The sequence below is a fragment of the Pseudophryne corroboree genome, chromosome 3 (genome assembly GCF_028390025.1).
Source record: "Pseudophryne corroboree isolate aPseCor3 chromosome 3, aPseCor3.hap2, whole genome shotgun sequence".
NCBI lineage: Eukaryota > Metazoa > Chordata > Amphibia > Anura > Myobatrachidae > Pseudophryne > Pseudophryne corroboree.
Genome location: NC_086446.1, coordinates 100,047,113 through 100,066,715, shown reverse-complemented (window position 1 = coordinate 100,066,715; position 19,603 = coordinate 100,047,113). Strand labels below are relative to the sequence as shown.

The 19,603-nt window shown below is 43.2% G+C and overlaps 2 pseudogenes; both read right to left on the bottom strand.

Annotated features, from left to right (window-relative positions):
* Positions 1-1,092: 1,092 nt before the first annotated feature.
* LOC134896553 (5S ribosomal RNA) lies at positions 1,093-1,212 on the bottom strand (annotated as a pseudogene).
* A 4,868-nt stretch (positions 1,213-6,080) lies between these two features.
* On the bottom strand, positions 6,081-6,200 carry LOC134897864 (5S ribosomal RNA; annotated as a pseudogene).
* Between the last annotated feature and the right edge of the window lie 13,403 nt (positions 6,201-19,603).

Below are 19,603 nucleotides of genomic sequence, written 5' to 3'. Positions count from 1 at the left end.
TTAAATTTTTGTAGTTAGTAAAAAGCAGCTTAACTTAGGGTGGAAGGTCATACAGGAGATCCCAACGCGTTTCGTCTATCTGACTTCATCAAGGGGTAGTGACTGAATGATCCCAGTGGGCTTAAATACCCACTGATGAGGAGCTACTGGTTATGACATCACTTCCTGTCTGTTATTGATGAGAAGATGTATTTTACATACAATTTATATTAAAACATAAAAAACAATGATGGAGCAGTATAATGAATGACATGGAGAGGCTTCCCATGTTTTTAGTGCAAAAACGAGTATTATAACTTTGTTTTAACAGTTTAAATGAGTAGTTTGTGTTAAAAGGCGCACTTCCGCCACACTTCCGGTTTCGGCGGGACTCCAGTGCGCATGCGCAGATGCCCCACTTCCGGTTTCGCGTCTCCGGAGTGCGCATGTGCAGTCGCCGCACTTCCGGTTTTCGCGTCTCATTCACTGTGGGTGTTCGGGACTTCATGCCCCACTTCCGTTCTGACAGTTCAGACGTTTCTAGTCCCCACTTCCGGTTTGTAAGTCCGGAGTCACATGATGCTTGATCTTCTTGTGAGGGTGTTTGGGAGAGTTCTATGTTTGAGCGGTGGCCATTTTATTGAAGTCCCTATACGCGGACAAGTATTCTCCATACATATTTCCCATTGACATGAAATAAACGGAAATAAACATTCGTTAGTATCAATGTACTTTAGGTATTGTCAATAAAGAATCATGATACATTTCTTGCGTGGATTGTGTCCACTGTCCACTCTTATATGTGAGGCATAGTATTAGATTAATAAATGGCATTTTTCTTATAAAAAATGGCAGAAGGAAAAACGGACTTTATAATCTAGTTAAAATGTCATATGTTATTCATAAGCAGATTATGGATATTTTTTATATCATATATACATAACAGGTGCAACTGTGAGGATATCTATATTTACTAGTGCATATATTTAAACATCATATATGTGCTTTTGATGACAATTAGTGATCTGTGCTTAATTATGTGCTCAATTGGTAGGAGAATCATACGTATTGCATAAGTAAACATGTTTAGACACTTTCGAGTTTTTAAACCATTTTTTACAGTACTTTATCTTCCCAGGGGGTCACCCTCTTGGTACTGTTAAAGCCCAACACTGCTTAGCTTCCAAGATCGGACGGGCTTGGGCGTGGAGCCAGTGTGGTATGACTGTATCTTATTGGTTATGATAAACACACTCATTTCTGTGTCAAAATGTTTTTATTTTCATGCTCACGTATACATTAGTTTAGTGTTGTAACAGTCGTGAAATAAAATATGAAGATATCAATGACCTTATAGGAAGGGGGCAATTTCATAGCCCTCATTAAATCCTGCCGGGTGCATCGTGTTGAGCTGGTAAATCCAAAACATTTCTCTTTGGGACAGTTTATTCGCCAAGTCTCCGCCTCTTTCTCCAATTTGTACATGTTCTATTGCTTTAAACGATAGGTCTTCTGGGTTTGATTTATGTTCCAAAAGGAAATGTCTGTAGATGAGGTGGGTATCGAGCTTGTTTTTGATGCTCCTGATGTGTTCCTGAATTCTTATTTTGAGTATGCGCTTCGTTTTCCCCACATATTTCTTATTGCATGTGCACTCCAATAAATAGATGACTGAGCTGCTGTTGCAATTGAGAAATTCCTTAATCTTGAATTCTTTAGCATTCCCGGAGTCAGAGAAAGTTTTCCTGTTTGGGTTTAAGAATTTGCAGATGTTGCATCGTCCGCATTTGAAAGATCCCGTGCACTTCATAAATGTTTGGGAGGTTTTTTCTTTGTTGGTGTTGCATAACATACTTGGTGCAAGGTGGTCTTTGAGACTTTTGGATTTGCGGAATACTATCTGTGGTTTTTCCGGCAGGATTTCCTTTAGTACAGGATCCATGAGCAGGATTTTCCAATGTTCCCTGAGGGATGTTTTGATATGATTCTCATGTTGGTTAAATGTGGTAATGAATGCAGTTGACTCCTTCGGGGCTTCCTTCTTTTTGTATTCTAGAAGGTCTTCTCTTTTTAGGGTGTTTGTTCTTACAGTAGCTTTGTCCAGTATTGATTTCGGGTATGACTTATCCTCAAAGCGTTTTCTGTAGATGGCTACCTGTTCATTGCAGTCCTCTTTCCTGCTACAGTTCCGTTTTATTCTATGGAACTGAGAATAAGGGATGTTATCCTTCCATGTTTTTGCGTGGCTGCTTTGATAATGTAGGTAGCTATTTTTGTCTACCCCTTTGATGAAGTTCCTGGTTACCACTGATGAGCCTTCGCCTATTAGTACAAGGTCCAAGTACTCTATAGAGGTTTTACTTGTATTGTACGTAAAGGTAAGATTCATATCATTGGTTTTTAAAAGATTAAAAAATTCCATAAAAAGTTCCAGACTGCCATCCCATATTATTAAAATGTCATCAATATAGCGTTTGTATAAAATCACATTATTTTTGTAAAATCGGGTATTGTACACATGAAGTTCCTCCCATTGTCCCATAAATAGGTTTGCGAAACTCGGTGCAAATATCGTACCCATCGCGGTCCCACAGCGTTGAAGATAAAAGCTCTCTAAGAATTTAAAATAATTTCGGCTTAAGATAAAATTCATCACATCACAGATAAAAGATCTTTGTGTAATTGTGAGGGTGGGGTCTTTGTCTAAAAACTCCTTGCAAGCCTTAATACCTTTAGAATGCTCGATGCACGTATACAGGGACTGGACATCTAAAGTAATCCATAAAAAGGTGTCCTTCCATTCAACTGATTTCATCAGGTTCAATACCATAGTGGTGTCTTTAAGGTAAGAAGGTAATTCCTTGACATATGGGTTTAAGAAGACATCCACATATTCAGATAGTTTCGATGTTAGGGAGTCAATACCAGCGACAATAGGTCTCCCTGGGGGATTCAAGAGGTTTTTATGAATCTTCGGTAAATAGTAGAAAATGGGGGTAATAGGACTAGATTGCATTAGGAATTGGAATTCTTCCTTTGTGATACTTCCATTCCGGAGTCCTTGTGTGAGGAGTGATCTCAACTCTTCTATATAGGCATCCTTGGGATCATTCTGTAGTAGTTCATAGGATGTGGTATCTCCTAATAGACGATGAGCTTCTTTCACATAGTTGTCTCGATCCAGAATAACTAGTCCCCCCCCTTTATCAGCCGGTTTTATCACTATTTCCGAATTTTTCTGTAGTTTCTTGAGTGCCTCTTTTTCTCTATTAGTGAGATTTTTTGTGGCCACTGGTGCAAGATTGGTGTCGCATAAATCTTTTTTCACCAAATCGTAAAATATACTGATATGGTTGCCTTTAGATTCGATCGGATAGTATTTCGATTTGCGTTTCAACCCAGACCTTGATGCTTCCTCATAGTTCGTGATGATGGCATTGTCCTTACGTGCAAAATGTCTTTTGAGTGTAAGCTTACGGATAAATTTGTTTAGGTCTATAAATGTCTCAAATTTATTCAATTTTTCTGTGGGTGCGAATGATAAACCTTTACTTAATAATGAAGTTTCATAATTTGTTAGTGCATGTTTCGAAATGTTGAAGATGCCCTGCTCCTCAGGGACTAGTGCTGTACATTCCTCCTTTTGGTGTTGTATTCTTTCCCTCCTGCCGCCCCGTTTTCCTCTTCTTCTGCATGGGGCCTTTTTAAAGGGGATGCATGTGTTGATTCTTCTTGTAGTGTGCCTCTCAACGTATTTTTTGGCCGTGCTCCTAGGCGTGGTGATAAAAAAACTTTTTCGTCTGTTGATCCTAATCTTCGTAGAGTAGAATATTTATTTTGTGTCTTGATCTTTTGTGTATGGTGAGAATCCTTTCTGGTGTTAGATCTGCCTCTGTGTGGTACCGTTTTCCACACTTGGTTCCCACGATTATGTGTATTCGTAGCGGTAAATCTGCTCCAATTCTTTGTTTTACCATTGTCATAGTCCTCTTTGTCACGAAGAAACTTTTTTTCTTTACCCCGTATGACTTCTTCCTCTATACGTTCTAATTTCTTATTAAGAACCTGTTCATTGATTCTGTAGTCCTCTTTGGTTTTGTGAGGTTCTAGTTCACTTTCCTTCTCCTTTATGTCTTTCTCAATGGAAGGGACATTCTTTCTCCTTTCGGCAATCAACAATTTCATTAAATTTATTGAGCACGTGTGTAGGGTGGAGTCCCATTTTTCCATGAATTCTGGATCAGATGTTCCAATGGTGGGTTGTTTCACTAGTCTCAGTCCTCTCGGTACTCTGTTGACTGATATATAATGTTCCAAACCTTTTATGTCCCACCATGTTTTAATTTCTTTTACCAGGAGTCTCTCCATGTCCCAAAACAGATCATCCAAGTCCCTGGAGGGAGTTGGGATGTCAGTCACTTTGTCTTCGCTAAATATTTTCTGGCACCAGTCATTTCTTTTGTTGGTGCGTTCATTAATTCTGAACATAATTTTTGGGTGTTTTTTAGACCACAGCACCAGGCAGCTAAACAGTTGACCAGTCTTAAATGTAAAAAATATGAGTAAAGCGCCACATGTGGGGGAAAACAACACCTGAAATTAAATATACTTATATGTAAAAAACACTCCCTTATGAGTAATAGGGTGTCAGCCGTCCCCTAAACAGTTTTACAGCATTGGTGAGATGCTGTATAAGATTAGATAAGTATGGGTAGATAGGGGTGATGGCGACCAGCTGGTGTTTTTATATACCACAATACTTAGCGGACTAGTATCATAAATAGAGGACTGGATTAAGGAAAAAACTCCTTTTTATGTAAAAGAGAAATAACAATTTATTTTATCAATAAAAAATATATATATATTTTACACTTGCTTTTCTAAAAGATACATATAAAACCGATTCCTCTACAGATATAAAAAATGTATTAAAACGGATTATATAGTAAAAAGCAATTGTATAGAATATTTTAAGACATAAAATGGAAAGAGATAAAAATGTTTTTTTTTTAAATTTTTGTAGTTAGTAAAAAGCAGCTTAACTTAGGGTGGAAGGTCATACAGGAGATCCCAACGCGTTTCGTCTATCTGACTTCATCAAGGGGTAGTGACTGAATGATCCCAGTGGGCTTAAATACCCACTGATGAGGAGCTACTGGTTATGACATCACTTCCTGTCTGTTATTGATGAGAAGATGTATTTTACATACAATTTATATTAAAACATAAAAAACAATGATGGAGCAGTATAATGAATGACATGGAGAGGCTTCCCATGTTTTTAGTGCAAAAACGAGTATTATAACTTTGTTTTAACAGTTTAAATGAGTAGTTTGTGTTAAAAGGCGCACTTCCGCCACACTTCCGGTTTCGGCGGGACTCCAGTGCGCATGCGCAGATGCCCCACTTCCGGTTTCGCGTCTCCGGAGTGCGCATGTGCAGACGCCGCACTTCCGGTTTTCGCGTCTCATTCACTGTGGGTGTTCGGGACTTCATGCCCCACTTCCGTTCTGACAGTTCAGACGTTTCTAGTCCCCACTTCCGGTTTGTAAGTCCGGAGTCACATGATGCTTGATCTTCTTGTGAGGGTGTTTGGGAGAGTTCTATGTTTGAGCGGTGGCCATTTTATTGAAGTCCCTATACGCGGACAAGTATTCTCCATACATATTTCCCATTGACATGAAATAAACGGAAATAAACATTCGTTAGTATCAATGTACTTTAGGTATTGTCAATAAAGAATCATGATACATTTCTTGCGTGGATTGTGTCCACTGTCCACTCTTATATGTGAGGCATAGTATTAGATTAATAAATGGCATTTTTCTTATAAAAAATGGCAGAAGGAAAAACGGACTTTATAATCTAGTTAAAATGTCATATGTTATTCATAAGCAGATTATGGATATTTTTTATATCATATATACATAACAGGTGCAACTGTGAGGATATCTATATTTACTAGTGCATATATTTAAACATCATATATGTGCTTTTGATGACAATTAGTGATCTGTGCTTAATTATGTGCTCAATTGGTAGGAGAATCATACGTATTGCATAAGTAAACATGTTTAGACACTTTCGAGTTTTTAAACCATTTTTTACAGTACTTTATCTTCCCAGGGGGTCACCCTCTTGGTACTGTTAAAGCCCAACACTGCTGAGCTTCCAAGATCGGACGGGCTTGGGCGTGGAGCCAGTGTGGTATGACTGTATCTTATTGGTTATGATAAACACACTCATTTCTGTGTCAAAATGTTTTTATTTTCATGCTCACGTATACATTAGTTTAGTGTTGTAACAGTCGTGAAATAAAATATGAAGATATCGGGGGCGTGGCCTGGCTAGCAAGCTGAGAGGAGGTGAACAGTGAGGGCTCCTGTCGATTCTGGACTCCAACCATCTAAAAATATCACCCCGCAGGTCACCACACGCTCCCTACCGTGTGCACCTGCTCTCTACATCAGCTAGCACCGGAGGGAGTCGGTTGCGGAGCCGGGGTGCCCTTATCAGGGCTCCTGCGGGTTGCGGCCTTCCCCTCCCCAAGAAGCCGGGGGCTGTGGTGCGGCCTTCCGCCCCACCGGAAGTGAGGCGGACCGGGACTGTCGTCTGAGGAGGCCAGGAGGACGAGCACACACGCCGGACCGTCGGAGGGAGGTACCCCTGAAACCGGCGGCCCCGTCCCGTGATCCTGCGGCAACCAGCGAGGCCGTATACGGCTGAAAGCGGAGGCGGCTCAGAGCGGCGGGTAAGTCCCCCTCCTGCACATCAGCGCGGCATCGGGTCTCATCCCTCCATCTCCCCTTACCTCTACCGCTGCTACGATCTGCTGCTGCCGCGGTCTAGGGAAAGAAGCCGCCCGGGGACCGAGGACTGCTGAGGCTGCACGGGGTGAGTGCTGCAGTGGGTGGCGGCGGCCATATTGCGACTGGCGCCGCCGAGCAGTCTGATACTGGGGCTGACGCTGGGGAGCTTCCTCAGGGTGCTTGGACCCGGCACTGCGCTTCTGTCGATCCCGCGGCGCTAACCCCTCACACCAGCGGCTGTAAACACTGAGAGGAGCCGTGGGACAGGACGGCTTCATCTGCCAGCCGGCGGCCATCTTTTGACTGGCAATACAAATAAACTAAATTATCCTGCCCCCCGTCCTGTGCACCCTGGAGAGCGGAGCCGAGAGAGACACTAGGCCTCGCAGCGGTTCGTGGCCTGCCCCCCCCACGCGGCCCAGAAACTATTTCCTGAGACGGCCCGCCGGGGCTCGTTTACCCGCCATAATCAACCTGGGGTCCCCCGGACTATTCCTTCACCATACCCATCTCCGGTGAAGCAGTTTGCCACCCGCAACTACCACGACTCTCCTCACCCTCCCCCCTCCCCCCCCTACTAATCAGAGGCCCCTAACACCTTAATTAGGGGCTCGCTGACCTCTACCCACGGCTTTGAAGCTCTGCTGCTGCTGCTATATCCGCACAACCGGCCCACCTCGTGGTGACTCCTAGCCAGTGGGCCTTCCCGCAGGTAACCAAAGCCCACCACCGCTGCAGAACAGAACCAGAGGAGCCTGCGGCCGGGACAGCGGACCCTCCCCCTCCCAGCCGGGGGACACTATATATTCAGATACACCCATTCTGGCAAGAACAGCAACTACTCATTCCCAACCCCCGCCTGGTCCACTGACCACCTGAACACGCCGTGGCACCGACAATCGATCACGCACCATCTCCTCCGATGTCCCTTGGGACTGGACATCACTAGCAAGTGGACTCTCCTGGCCGGCGACCCACAATTCTACGGGGTAACCTGGATAAGGGTGCTGCATCTCACCCCCACCGACGTGATACAAGCCCCAGAGGCCATCTCCCCCCCTGCTGCTACGAGAAACCCTCTGGAGCACTGAGAACCAGCACGGAACACCACACAGCGGGCTAAAACTCCACATACCCTGCCGGTAGTTCTCATATCTTACAAATACAGCCCCACTATGTAGCTATTGCTACAACGCATCTACTACGAGCTCTCCCTTTTGCCAGGAGGTCGCCTCAACAAAGGGAGCCCATACCTACCCCCCGCCCACTGCTAGTCCACCCACAGCCACAACCCGCGGGGCGTCTTTCTACCCCTTGCGTCCCTTCTTCTACACTACTACTGACGAGCCTCATGCCCCACTGAACATACTATAATCTAGCCCTCCAGTGGTCAGCCCTTAGGCCTCACCGTTTGCACATCTCTACAAACCGCTCCAATACTTTCTCTAATCTGTACAGCCTACCACCATGTCTAAATCCACCGCTTCCATTAGAAAGCGGGCGGGGACGGACATAACCCAGCACTTCACCAGAGCCGACAAAAACGACAAATCATCCTCGCTCTCTGGACCCCCCTCCCCTAGCCTTTCGGTATCCGACAAGGAAGATTCGTCTTCATCCCCCGCTCTCTCAACTAAAGAGGACATCCTAGCCTTGAGATCGCTCATCATGGATTTCAAGGAATCACTGGAGTCCAAACTGGACACCGTGGTTGCCTCCATTAGATCGGACATCACGTCCCTATCCACTAGGACCTCCAAACTTGAATCCCGTCAGGACACCCTACACAAAGAGCAGAGCGAGACTGTTAGAGACATTGACCATCTTATCCGAGACATCTCGGAACTACGCGATAAGAACGAGGATTTGGAGAATCGCGAGAGAAGAAACAATCTCCGCATACGGAATGTCCCGGAATCCGTCCTCCCTGCGAACCTCGAAACATATCTACACAAACTATTCTCCACCGTGGTTCCAACTTTAGGCTCCCGTGAACTGCCACTAGAAAGGGCCCATAGAGCTCTCCGGCCCAAACCACGAGAAGGCGACCCCCCTAGAGATGTGATCCTACGCTTCCTTAACTTTAAAGATAAAGAACTGGTACTCAACCCTACCCGGAGTAAGCCGTACATTCTATTTGAAAATACTAGGCTACAATTCTTCCAGGACTTGGCCCCCTCCACGCTGCTCAAACGGAGAGAGCTAAAAGACCTAACCTCCACGCTCCGCACGCGCGGAATCCGATATCGCTGGGGGTTCCCCTTCAAGCTGCTGATTGATTTCAACGGAAAAACCCTTATCGTCAGGGACCCCAGAGAGGGCAGAGACTTCTTAACACACCTAGAGGACTCCGACTCTTCACAGGTGGCGACCACCACCCACCAGGCGACCTAACTCTCCTCACTTCGAAGGTCACCTATACTTCTTGCTCCATAGAAGCATACTGACCAACCCGGGGCAAAACGTCCAGACAGGGCTTAATGCAATGGATTGACCCCGAATGTGCCTTGAGGCTCCTCTGCCTTATTCTCAAACTCACTATTCTTCAGTCAATGCCCGGGTCACACTAGATATCCCCGGGACTATGACTCAGATCACCCCCCAAAGGGAGTGAACCGACCTTTGAAGAAATTACGCTGGAGCATATAGGGAACTGGCTGAAGTACTCGATTACGCCTTGTTTGTTTTGCTTTTACTTAAACAATGTTACCGTTATGTTATTTACTGCTTATACGTTTGTTTTACATCACCTCCCCTTGATGCTTCTTCCCTTAAGGCCAATGTTAGCACACTCTTTGATCAACTCCACCACTGGAGGGCCATGATCCCTCATCCACTCCATTCAATACACGAGTTCATGTTGTCGAACTCCTACTTATAAACACATTCCCCCCCCACCCTACCTCCCAGGAGGGAGTACGGTAATCACCCGGTGCTTCCCCACCTTGGACCAATTGGTCCTAATTCCCGTGCTGGTTCCTCTTCGCTGGTCGCGAGGTTCCTAAGCGCGGATCCTCCCCCCCTTGTTTTTTTTTTTTTTTTTTTTTTTCTCTCTCTCTCTCTCTCTTCCCCGCTCCTCTCACCTCTTTCTCTCGCTCTCCACCCTCTTAATTTTTTCTCTCTCCTTCTTCTCCCCCCCTCTCCTTTCACTTCCTCCTCTTAACCACAACTCACAATGCCCCTACTGATAGCATCCCTGAACGTCAAGGGCCTCAACACTCCCCAGAAACGTTCCTCCCTGTTCCGATCCCTTCGCACTCTCAAAGCAGACATAGTATTTATTCAGGAGACACACTTTAAATCCCAGTCACACCCTACCCTCATCTCTAAACGATTCCCGACGGCTTTCTACTCCTCGAGCCAAACCAAACACAATGGAGTGGCCATTTTGGTAAACTCTAAAATCCCGTTTGTACTGGGTTCCTCTCATACAGATAAAGATGGGCGGTTCATCATCTTAACGGGTAGGCTCGGACACCTAGAATGCACTATAGCCACTGTCTACGCCCCTAATTCCGGGCAAGCGTCCTTCTTCAACTCCTTCTTCTCCGCACTATCCAAAGTCAGAAGAGGCTATACAATAATAGGTGGAGATTTCAATACCGCCCCGGACTCTCAACTAGATAAGTCCACTCCTCAGTCACGTCTACACCGCGACCCCTCATCCCGAGCTTTAAATAAACACACACGGGAATCCGGTCTCATTGACGTCTGGCGGGCCCTCAACCCCACATCCAAGGACTACACCTTCTTCTCGTGTCCACACCAATCTTACTCCCGTATCGACCTCTTCTTTTGCAGCACCCAGGCCTCCAAACACATATCCGACTCATCCATCATCACCAACCCATGGTCGGATCACTCCATCGTCACCGCCACTTTTGATTTCCTTGACACCCCGATATCCCGACCGGCCTGGCGTTTAAACGAAACGCTACTGAAAATTCCCCAATTTCAGGAAAAACTCAGACTTGCCCTTGCAGACTACTTCACTTTGAACATCACTGACTCCACTTGCACCCCACTGATATGGGAAGCACACAAAGCCGTCATCAGAGGTCACATCATTAGTTACGCCTCACACAGAAATAAAGAACATAAACAAAAACTGACCTCCCTCACAGAAGAGGTCCACAACCTGGAAACCCAACACAAACAGCGGCCTTCCCGTCCCCTTTACACACAACTTACCACTGCCAGAGCGGCTCTGAACGCTTTGCTGGCCGAAAAAACCGAGCACTCACTCCGCTGGCTGAAACAACGATTCTATGAAAAGAGCAACAAAGCTGACACTCTATTGGCCAGCAGACTGAGGGCCCGAAAAGCACAATCCGCCATTTCAGCGGTCAAAGATGACAAGGGCTCACTCCAATATAACCCCTCCACCATCAACTCCCTTTTTAAAGCTTATTATGAGCGGCTTTACAATCTCCCAGATAGACCGCCCACCCCCGACCAAACCCACCCGCCCACTCCCGACTACCTGATATCATGTGACCTGCCCCGTTTAGACCCTGAGACCTCGTCGGGCCTGGACAGGCCTATCTCAGAGGAAGAAATTGCCTTCGCGATTAAATCTCAGAAACCGTCTAAAGCCCCTGGTCCAGATGGCTTTCCTATGTCATACTACAAAACCTTCCAACCCTCGCTACTTTCCCACCTCACGAAGGTATTTAACCTAATTCTAGAGGGCTCCCCCTTCCACTCTCAAACCACCAAGGCCACTATCACTGTAATTCCGAAACCGAATAAAGACCCCCAACTAATCACTAACTACCGACCTATCTCACTCCTGAACACAGACCTCAAAATTTTTGCCAAAGTTTTAGCTAACAGGCTTAACCCGATTCTTCCCTCACTGATTCACCCAGACCAGGTGGGCTTTGTCCCGTCCAGGCAAGCGCTTGACAACACTAGACGCACGATCGACGTTATTCACTATATTAACCTCCATAAGATCCCATCCCTGGCGCTTGCTCTGGACGCGGAGAAGGCCTTTGACAGGGTCTCCTGGCCCTTCATGCTACAAACCCTGCAACACTTCGGCTTTCGTGATAAATTCCTACAGGCTATACAAGCCTTGTACCACAATCCCTCGGCTTCAGTACACACAAATGGCCTACTATCGGATCCCTTCACGATCTCCAATGGAACCAGACAAGGTTGCCCACTATCCCCCCTCATCTTCGCATTGATTATCGAACCCCTCGCATGCCACATCAGAGCCAACCCAGACATCTCTGGGATCACTGTTAACCGCACTCAATACACTATATCCTTATTCGCTGACGACATACTCCTCACACTATCGAACCCGACTATCTCTCTCCCCAATTTATTTCGAGAGCTATCTATATACGGCAACCTCTCGGGATATAAAATCAATCAGTCGAAATCCGAAGCCCTTTCCTTACACATCCCCAAGCACATAAAGACTCTGTTACAGGCAAACTTCGAATTTTCATGGCGTAAACACTCACTTAAATACCTAGGAGTCCTCATAACTAAATCATACAACTCTCTCTACCGAGCCAACTACCCCCCACTCATAACCTCAATTCTCAAGGATATCCGCCAATGGGAACCTTATTACCTCTCTTGGGTCGGACGTATTAACGCCATAAAAATGAATGTACTCCCCAAACTCCTGTACTTATTCCAAACGCTTCCAATTCAGATCCCCTCACACACCCTCCGCTCTCTCCAATCCTCGCTAGGTGACTTTATTTGGAACCATAAAAAGCCCCGACTCCGACGAGAAATTCTGGCCAAGCACTCCCAACTGGGCGGCCTAGGCCTCCCCATCCTTCACCGCTATTTAGCTGCGACTAAACTGAGCCAATTGGTGGCTTGGCACGCGCCGAGAGGCACCAAACGATGGGTTGACCTGGAGAGCGACTTAATCGGCATTTCTTCAGTCTCCCATCTACCTTGGGCCCACAGCAAAAGCTACCCCCAAACTAGCCTCCCTACACCCACTGTAGCGGATACGCTCGGAAACTGGAAGACCCTAAGCAAAAAATTAAAACTGCCTATCTACCCCTCCCCCCTAACCCCTATTTGGAACAATTCAGCATTCCCCCCAGGCTTATCCTCAGCAATGGCTCGTCCTTGGATCTCTGCTGGTGTCACTAGAATCCACCACTTTACAGAGAAACACGCCATCAGATCCTTCTCGGATCTACAGACTATATATGACCTGCCCAACTCCCTACACTACCAATACTTACAAATACGGCACTACATCTCCTCTCTGCACCTCCCATTCCCACTCCCAATCCCTTCTTCTTTCGAAAGGCTTTGCCTGCATAATCCTACTGACAGAGGAATCATCTCCCTTCTCTACAAAACCATCTTGTCCCCGGAAACCCCCGCCCTTGAACCCCACGAACTGGCCTGGGAAACTGACTTGGGACAACAGTTCGAGGCCGAGGAATGGGAAACTGTCCGGGCTGCGATCTCGAAGTGCTCCATCAGCGTGGCCATCCGCGAGAACTCGTTTAAAATATATACAAGGTGGTATTTGGTCCCAGACCGCCTACATAAAATGTTCCCTAGCACCTCAAACCTCTGTTGGAGAAACTGTGGTCAGGTGGGCACGTTCTTCCACACATGGTGGTCCTGCCCAGTGATCACACGTTACTGGACCATGGTCCGTGCCCTGCTTGCCCAGTTACTAGACCTTCCGCAGCCTCTCTCACCCACCCATCTTCTCCTCTGCGCCCCCGTGGACCAGGTGCCCAGAGACTCAAACAAACTGATCCTCCATATATCATGTGCAGCTAAATACCAAATAGCACGCAACTGGAAAGCACCAGACGCCCCCAGCCGTCAGGCACTAACAAATAGGATCTGGTTCATCGCACAAATGGAATACATCACCAGTCTCCAACACAACACAGTCCAAAAATTCCACTCCACTTGGCTTCCCTGGTACAGATATAAAAACTCGCCCCTTCCGGGACTTAGCTAGACTGTAACTCACACTGTACGCATTTGATTTGATCTTTCTTTCCCTCTCCTTCTCTATCTCCTCTATCACCCGAGCTCCGGGTTAATCGGAGCCCTCCCCCTACATTCTACTTCTCCTAACCCCATTTTAGCCACCCAACAACCCCCTCTTCTCGTTCTGTCTAACTCTCACGATACGATAGCAACAATAATTGGAGACACACCTTTTTATTTTTATTTCTTTATTTTTTATTTTTCTTCCTTTTCTTTTTCCTCTTTCTTTCCCCCTCCTTTTTTTTTTTTTTTTTTTTTCCCTTTTTTCCCTTTGAGAGTTTCCCTCATCTGATTACAAATTAATCTCTAATGTCATTACACTTTCTTTTCTTGAAGATTCTTGTGAAATTTGACCCATGTCACGTTTACTACATTTTTGTCCGCTTTATCACCGTATGTTGTTAACACTGTTTATTACTCGTAATAAAAATCTTTGATTGAAAAAAAAATATGAAGATATCAATGACCTTATAGGAAGGGGGCAATTTCATAGCCCTCATTAAATCCTGCCGGGTGCATCGTGTTGAGCTGGTAAATCCAAAACATTTCTCTTTGGGACAGTTTATTCGCCAAGTCTCCGCCTCTTTCTCCAATTTGTACATGTTCTATTGCTTTAAACGATAGGTCTTCTGGGTTTGATTTATGTTCCAAAAGGAAATGTCTGTAGATGAGGTGGGTATCGAGCTTGTTTTTGATGCTCCTGATGTGTTCCTGAATTCTTATTTTGAGTATGCGCTTCGTTTTCCCCACATATTTCTTATTGCATGTGCACTCCAATAAATAGATGACTGAGCTGCTGTTGCAATTGAGAAATTCCTTAATCTTGAATTCTTTAGCATTCCCGGAGTCAGAGAAAGTTTTCCTGTTTGGGTTTAAGAATTTGCAGATGTTGCATCGTCCGCATTTGAAAGATCCCGTGCACTTCATAAATGTTTGGGAGGTTTTTTCTTTGTTGGTGTTGCATAACATACTTGGTGCAAGGTGGTCTTTGAGACTTTTGGATTTGCGGAATACTATCTGTGGTTTTTCCGGCAGGATTTCCTTTAGTACAGGATCCATGAGCAGGATTTTCCAATGTTCCCTGAGGGATGTTTTGATATGATTCTCATGTTGGTTAAATGTGGTAATGAATGCAGTTGACTCCTTCGGGGCTTCCTTCTTTTTGTATTCTAGAAGGTCTTCTCTTTTTAGGGTGTTTGTTCTTACAGTAGCTTTGTCCAGTATTGATTTCGGGTATGACTTATCCTCAAAGCGTTTTCTGTAGATGGCTACCTGTTCATTGCAGTCCTCTTTCCTGCTACAGTTCCGTTTTATTCTATGGAACTGAGAATAAGGGATGTTATCCTTCCATGTTTTTGCGTGGCTGCTTTGATAATGTAGGTAGCTATTTTTGTCTACCCCTTTGATGAAGTTCCTGGTTACCACTGATGAGCCTTCGCCTATTAGTACAAGGTCCAAGTACTCTATAGAGGTTTTACTTGTATTGTACGTAAAGGTAAGATTCATATCATTGGTTTTTAAAAGATTAAAAAATTCCATAAAAAGTTCCAGACTGCCATCCCATATTATTAAAATGTCATCAATATAGCGTTTGTATAAAATCACATTATTTTTGTAAAATCGGGTATTGTACACATGAAGTTCCTCCCATTGTCCCATAAATAGGTTTGCGAAACTCGGTGCAAATATCGTACCCATCGCGGTCCCACAGCGTTGAAGATAAAAGCTCTCTAAGAATTTAAAATAATTTCGGCTTAAGATAAAATTCATCACATCACAGATAAAAGATCTTTGTGTAATTGTGAGGGTGGGGTCTTTGTCTAAAAACTCCTTGCAAGCCTTAATACCTTTAGAATGCTCGATGCACGTATACAGGGACTGGACATCTAAAGTAATCCATAAAAAGGTGTCCTTCCATTCAACTGATTTCATCAGGTTCAATACCATAGTGGTGTCTTTAAGGTAAGAAGGTAATTCCTTGACATATGGGTTTAAGAAGACATCCACATATTCAGATAGTTTCGATGTTAGGGAGTCAATACCAGCGACAATAGGTCTCCCTGGGGGATTCAAGAGGTTTTTATGAATCTTCGGTAAATAGTAGAAAATGGGGGTAATAGGACTAGATTGCATTAGGAATTGGAATTCTTCCTTTGTGATACTTCCATTCCGGAGTCCTTGTGTGAGGAGTGATCTCAACTCTTCTATATAGGCATCCTTGGGATCATTCTGTAGTAGTTCATAGGATGTGGTATCTCCTAATAGACGATGAGCTTCTTTCACATAGTTGTCTCGATCCAGAATAACTAGTCCCCCCCCTTTATCAGCCGGTTTTATCACTATTTCCGAATTTTTCTGTAGTTTCTTGAGTGCCTCTTTTTCTCTATTAGTGAGATTTTTTGTGGCCACTGGTGCAAGATTGGTGTCGCATAAATCTTTTTTCACCAAATCGTAAAATATACTGATATGGTTGCCTTTAGATTCGATCGGATAGTATTTCGATTTGCGTTTCAACCCAGACCTTGATGCTTCCTCATAGTTCGTGATGATGGCATTGTCCTTACGTGCAAAATGTCTTTTGAGTGTAAGCTTACGGATAAATTTGTTTAGGTCTATAAATGTCTCAAATTTATTCAATTTTTCTGTGGGTGCGAATGATAAACCTTTACTTAATAATGAAGTTTCATAATTTGTTAGTGCATGTTTCGAAATGTTGAAGATGCCCTGCTCCTCAGGGACTAGTGCTGTACATTCCTCCTTTTGGTGTTGTATTCTTTCCCTCCTGCCGCCCCGTTTTCCTCTTCTTCTGCATGGGGCCTTTTTAAAGGGGATGCATGTGTTGATTCTTCTTGTAGTGTGCCTCTCAACGTATTTTTTGGGCGTGCTCCTGAAACTTCATTATTAAGTAAAGGTTTATCATTCGCACCCACAGAAAAATTGAATAAATTTTATTAAAATTTATTAAAATAAATTTTTAAAGTTATAATACTCGTTTTTGCACTAAAAACATGGGAAGCCTCTCCATGTCATTCATTATACTGCTCCATCATTGTTTTTTATGTTTTAATATAAATTGTATGTAAAATACATCTTCTCATCAATAACAGACAGGAAGTGATGTCATAACCAGTAGCTCCTCATCAGTGGGTATTTAAGCCCACTGGGATCATTCAGTCACTACCCCTTGATGAAGTCAGATAGACGAAACGCGTTGGGATCTCCTGTATGACCTTCCACCCTAAGTTAAGCTGCTTTTTACTAACTACAAAAATTAAAAAAAAAAAACATTTTTATCTCTTTCCATTTTATGTCTTAAAATATTCTATACAATTGCTTTTTACTATATAATCCGTTTTAATACATTTTTTATATCTGTAGAGGAATCGGTTTTATATGTATCTTTTAGAAAAGCAAGTGTAAAATATATATATATTTTTTATTGATAAAATAAATTGTTATTTCTCTTTTACATAAAAAGGAGTTTTTTCCTTAATCCAGTCCTCTATTTATGATACTAGTCCGCTAAGTATTGTGGTATATAAAAACACCAGCTGGTCGCCATCACCCCTATCTACCCATACTTATCTAATCTTATACAGCATCTCACCAATGCTGTAAAACTGTTTAGGGGACGGCTGACACCCTATTACTCATAAGGGAGTGTTTTTTACATATAAGTATATTTAATTTCAGGTGTTGTTTTCCCCCACATGTGGCGCTTTACTCATATTTTTTACATATATATATATATATATATATATATTATGGCCCAGAGAACAAGAGGAAGAAGAGGAGGGAGGAAATTACGTAAGAAAGGCTCGGTTTCAATAGATCAGAAAGGTATATTCAATTTAACAGATAGGTCTTTGAGTAATGAACAAATATCTCTTTTGAAGAAAGGATTAAATGTTGCTCCTTCACAAAGTCCTAATATGTTTGACCTGTTCGTTGAATTAAATCATTTTACACGTGACTTATGTCGCAAGAGGTATTTTGCCTCCAAAATACTTAGGAATAATGAAGTAACACCAATCATATTGGATAAAACAGATATGGGGGCCCTATTAGAACTGGAGAACTTATGGGATGAAAATCATATTGATATTCAGCAACAAGAAACAGTGCAGATATATGCTAATAAAGGAGGAATTAAAGATGACGTTTGTGGTAACCTTTGTAAGAGAAAATCCAGTTTCAACCCAGTGACTTACAAATCCAATACTATTGTTTACTTTTATAAGAAAACTATGGATGATTTCCAGAGAATATGTGATAAAAAAAACTGGCTGGTCCAACCAAAACCCTAGAGAACGTAGAGCTTTGAAAGAACTTGAGAAAGATCAGTCCTTAGTTCTTAGGTGTGCCGATAAAGGGGGGGGGGGGTTCTTATGAATAGGGATGCATACCTAAAAGAGGCTTATAATCAATTATATGATATTTAATTTTACAAGAGAATTGGTAAAGATCCTACCTTGATCTTTCAGAAACAGTATAAGGAATTGTTGGAGGAAGCCCTCAGGGGAGAGGTTATTTCCAAAGATGAATTTTATTTTTTGTTTATAGATTATCCTGTCACTCCTATTTTTTTATCACATCCCAAAAATATACAAATCCCTCACATCACCCACGGGTCGTCCTATAATTTCTGGTATTGGGTCCCTCACTTCTAATTTGTCACAGTTTATTGATTATTATTTACAAGGATCTGTGGTCTCACTTAAATCATATATAAAGGATACTACCAGTTTATTGAATTCTCTTAAAAACATTGGAAGGAAATCTAATTATGCTTTTCTTTCGTTGGATGTACAGGCTTTATACACCCATATCCCCCATGATAAAGGGGTGGAATCTACAGAGAGTTTTTTTAAAAGAGAATTTAGATATTTCAGAGAGACTAAGATCCTTTTTACTTTCTGCTATCAAATTTATTTTGGAGCACAATTATTTTGTTTTTGAGGGTGATTTCTTTTTGCAGATATTAGGAACGGCCATGGGTACCAGGTTCACGCCCAGCTTTGCAAATTTATACATGGGTGCGTTTGAAGAAGAATTCATTTGGAGCGGGCAGTTTGGCGCGAACCTGGTATTCTATGGCCGTTATATAGACGATTTATTTTTTATTTGGGATGGGGATTTGGATTCTGCTCTTAATTTTATCACATATTTGAACACTAATGATTATAATTTAAAATTCACACACACCTATAGTACAACTATGGTGAATTATTTGGATCTAACCATCTTTTCAGTTGAAGGAGGCATAATTACAAAAAACTATAAGAAGGAAGTTGATACTAACAATTTCCTCCATTATTCTAGTAATCCATTATAAGCCTTGGTTATGTAATGTACAATACAGTCAGTTCGGCCGATTGTGCAGGAATTGTTCACCTATAGAGTATTTTAGAGAACAAGCCTATGAAATGACACAGGACTTTGTGATGAGAGGCTATCCCAAAGATTTGGTCTTAGCAGCCTGTGCTAAGGTAGAAAGAAGTGATAGGAATACATTATTGACCACTAAAAGAAAAGATAGCTCTTTTGAAATGATAGATAGAACAGCTCTGACACAAATGCGATATTTAACTAAATATAATAATAAATCGTTAGAGATTAAGAAGGTGATAAAAGAGAATTTTACAACAGGATAGTATATTACAATCTGCCATCCTACCAGCCCCTCAGATTATATTTAAGAAGAATCGTAATCTTAAGAATATATTAGCCCCCAGCATGTTGAGAACAAACCCCAAGGAAAACACACATGTAACTACTCCGCCTTGGTTGGGGAAACCAGTGGTGGGATG